The 4,081-nt window shown below is 48.3% G+C and overlaps 1 long non-coding RNA gene across 1 annotated transcript in view; it reads right to left on the reverse strand.

Moving 5' to 3' along the window:
- The window catches only part of LOC125640671 (uncharacterized), a 30,304-nt gene that overhangs the window by 25,840 nt on the left and 383 nt on the right, over positions 1–4,081 (reverse strand). Inside the window, exon 2 of the long non-coding RNA XR_007357852.2 lies at positions 2,617–2,870. This is a non-coding gene — a long non-coding RNA (uncharacterized LOC125640671). The remainder of the gene's footprint in view (positions 1–2,616; positions 2,871–4,081) is intronic.

The following is a 4,081-nucleotide window of genomic DNA, read 5'->3' on the forward strand; positions in this document are numbered from 1 at the left end:
AATGTGTACACAAGAACAAATGGATATAAACTGGTCACCAAAACATTTAGGTTTGAAATTGGATGAGGGTTTCTAACCATCAGAGAAGTGAATTTCTGGAATAGCTGTCCCAGGGAAGTAGTAGGGGCCAAAAACCTAACTAGCTTCAAGACTGAGCTTGGTAAGTTTATGGAGGGGATGGTATGTTAAGACTCCCTACAATGACAGGTAGCCAATCTGCAACTGCTAGTAGCAAATATCTCGAACAGCTGGTGGCGGGACACAAGATGGGGAGGGCTCTGAGTTACTACAGAGAATTGTTTTCCAGGTGTCTGGCTGCTGGGCCTTCCCCACCTACTCAGGGTCTAACTGACTGCCGTATTTGGGGTTGGGAAGGAATTTTCCCTGAGTCAGATTGGCAGAGAATCCTGCGGGGGAGGGGTTTCACCTTCCTCTGCAGTACAGGGCTCAGGTCACTTGCAGGTTTAAACTAATGTAAATGGTCGATTCTCTGTAACGTGAAGTCTTTAAATTATGATTTGCGGACTTTAATAACTCAGTCAGAGGTTATGGGCCTCTTACAGGAGAGGGTTGGTGAACTTCTGTGGCCTACAATGTGTAGGTGGTTAGACTTGAAGGCCAGAAGGGGCCATTATGATCATCAAGTCTATATGGAGGCTGCCTTATCCAATTTGCCAAAAATGGAGGGCCATAGCTAGAGACAAATGGGTCTTACAGATTACTTATGGTAGCTATCTGATGGAGTTTCTGATGCCTCCTACCCACAAACCTCCTTCCTCGTTCCTTTTCAGGGACCAGTCTGATGAGATTCTACAACAAAAGATGAACTCCCTTCTCCTCCGGGGAGCCGTAGAAAGGCTGCCTAGGACGGGCTGAGTGTGCTGGAGGGGGCAGGTGCAGTAGGAGGACACATAGCAGCATCTGTAGGGGGCAGGTGCAGTAGGAGGACACATAAGCAGAGCTTCATGCAAGGAGGTGTGGACAGGCCACCACGCAGTTCCTTCTGAACTGCCTGCAGCTTGAGATGAAGTGATTACATGTCTGCTATTTCTCAGCTTCCTGCCTTTCTTAACATAGTGATTTATAGTTTTTCCTCTATTTGTTTAGTTATCTATTTCTTTTTCTTTCAGTCCTCTGGTTTTGGTTCATGGAGTGTGTAATGCTTTCCTTTAGGAACCCAAAACCATAAGCTATTGTTACACATCTCTGCCTTAGCAAGAAAGCTTTGCTGGAGATTAGACAGTAAGACAGCTCCCTCCCGCACCAGTCTCTCCACCTCACCAGCAAAGTCCTTAAGCTCCTGTTACCTGCAAAGCAAGGTTAAGACAGGCAATCAGTGAACCTCAGTTTCTGAGTTCCACATGGACATCACGCTGTAGCATCCAGCCCTTCTCACTGGGCCCTCACAGAAATTAATTTTGAGCAAGCTCTGTCTTTGCCTAAACCAGTTTCTCACTTACATCAAGCTACTATCATCTCCTGCCCTCCACCCACGAGGCTCCAACATTTACAAAATCAGAGAGTGTTGTCCCCATTTTCCCCTAAGTTATAGATAAGCAGAATGGGAAATATAAGGCGAACAAAAAAGAAAAAGTCCCTTGGCATTGCCTCAAGAGCCAGGAAATACCTCTTGGGGGTTCAGACTCTGCTGTGTCCCCGATGTGCTCACTAGGCTCTTCCCAGCTTAATTGCTTTGTTTTCCTTATATGTAAATGTAATTGCATTGGCTATGGTTTACAACCCTTGACACAGACAGGTAAATCCACATTCCTTTGTCTAAGGTATGCTTGTTTGTTCACTGCCTCCAAAACACACTTTAAGAACATATTTCTGGAGCGTGCGCACACAAAACTCTCTTTACACGACCCATACATACTTCAATGATATTCATGCCCAGTGTGTCACCAGGTTTTATATGATACCTTACAAGTGGGTTTGTCAATTTCTTTCATTAGCTCAATCTTCCACCAGGGAATTGGGAGTGGGGTGGGAAAAGAAGCACAATTTTCCCTGGGAGACACTCATGTTTACAATCTTCAGGTTTCCCTAGAGAGGTGCAAAGTACCATCCAAGATCTGTCCTTCGATACTATCAACCTATTACACAAGAAGATGGATGAGTCTCCTCACTGAAAATTGCCCTACCAATCAACAAGGCTCTGTTATCACCTGCTTGCAGTCTGGTAAACACATAGAATCATAGAATATCAGAGTTGGAAGGGACCTCAGGAGGTCATCTAGTCCAACCCGCTGCTCAAAGCAGGACCAATCCCCAATTTTTTCCCCAGATTCCTAAATGGCCCCCTCAAGGATTGAACTCACAACCCTGGGTTTAGCAGGCCAATGCTCAAACCACTGAGCTATCCCTCCCCCCAGAGGAGGATACATGTCACTAGCTAGCCCACCTGTAAGCAAGCAGATAAAAAACACTATATTCCAGCCCAGAGAATAGAGCACTCCTTATAAGACGCTGTCTAGCTAAATATTCTGACAGCACCCTCCAATGGAGCTTAGTCTACATCTATAGCTTTACTGAAAGATGTTCCCATAACAGAAGTTTGTAGGCCTGCAACTTGGTCTTCTATTCATACCTTTGCCATGCATTATATCATCTTACCTGCTTGCCAGGATGATGCTACCTTTAACGTCACAGTCCTTCAAAACCATCTTGGACTTGCCTCCTCAGCATCCACCTCCTTGTTGAGTTAGTGGTTGGGCGGTAGAGTGCCCATAGAGACAGATGTTTGAAGAAGCGGAGGTAACCTACAGCAACTTGAGTTCTTTGAGATGTTTTGCCCCTGTAGATACACTCTAGCCAGCGGTGTCACTTGGGATACCAAGGGTAAAGTCTAAATGTTGACATCCTTTCATCTACGAGAGACGGTGGGAATTGCAGCCTGTGATGTAGATGGTTTGCAATGTCTCGTGACAGAATAGTCTATTTCCCCACATTGTGTCAGCTGTATGAAATAACTGGAATGGGGTCTGATATGGAGGGGCAGAAGGTGGAGTTTAGGGGCTGGGTATCTAGGGGTGTGGAGTGGGGTTGAGCGATTTGGGGGGTGGAGACCCTACCACTGAGGTGAGACAGCAGTAGGGCAACTGTTTAGGAGCTGGCTGGGTCAAGGGGGAAGGGCCTTACTGGATCCAATCCTAAAACATGAAGTTTAATTGGGGGGTGGGATTGTCACTTTTTTGCACCATCCACCCTACTATGCACAAGTGCCCCCACGGAGCCAGGCTGGACCCTTTGCTCCTGCAGATGTCCGGTATTGAGTCAGCCTGGCCCTACCCCATTCTGTCTCAGGTGTTACTAGGAGATGGTGACCAGAGTTCAGGCTCCTGTGCTGGGCCTGTGCAGGCTCTGCAGTAAAAAAAAAAAAAAAAAAAAGGGCCTGGCAGACGCAATGCTGTTCCCAAGCTGCCACTCCCCTGAAGCCATCACCTACACAGACAGCTCCTCAGCATCCCTGCTCCACCCAGCCAGCTCCCCACCCTAAGTTGGCATCTCCCCTACAGGCACCATGTGGGGAGCCCCACCGACAAGTCAGTGCTGCCCCTGCCAGGTGGCACCACTAACACCCTGAGCTCCTCTGTTGCTGTATTTTCTTTATGGGCAGGGGCGAGATCTGCCAGCTCAGCAACACTCGACCTCTGAGGCTGGAGTAGCACTACTAGCCAGGGAAAACAATGTTATTGAATGGTTTCAGAGTAGCAGCCGTGTTAGTCTGCACCCAATGAAGTGAGCTGTACCTCAGGAAAGCTTATGCTCAAATAAATGTGTTAGTCTCTAAGGTGCCACAAGTCCTCCTGTTCTTTTTGCAATGTTACTGAATGTGGTGGGAGTGAGGTGAGAGGGCTTTGCCCCTCTCTGTCTCTCCCCACTCCCCCCCCTTGTGGTGGCCCTGCCCTGGGCTATGGAGGCTCTGCTCTGCAGTCGGGAACTGAGTGGGGGTGCCGCTGAGCCTCCTTATACGCCCTTTTCGGCGGCATGGTGCTCTGTGCAGGCCTGCAGACTCCGCTTTGCCCATGGGCGTGTGTCTGTCCTCTGGCCGGGCATCCCTAGGCCCAAACCGTCTGGA

Source organism: Caretta caretta, chromosome 1 (genome assembly GCF_965140235.1).
Source record: "Caretta caretta isolate rCarCar2 chromosome 1, rCarCar1.hap1, whole genome shotgun sequence".
Taxonomy (NCBI): Eukaryota; Metazoa; Chordata; order Testudines; family Cheloniidae; genus Caretta; species Caretta caretta.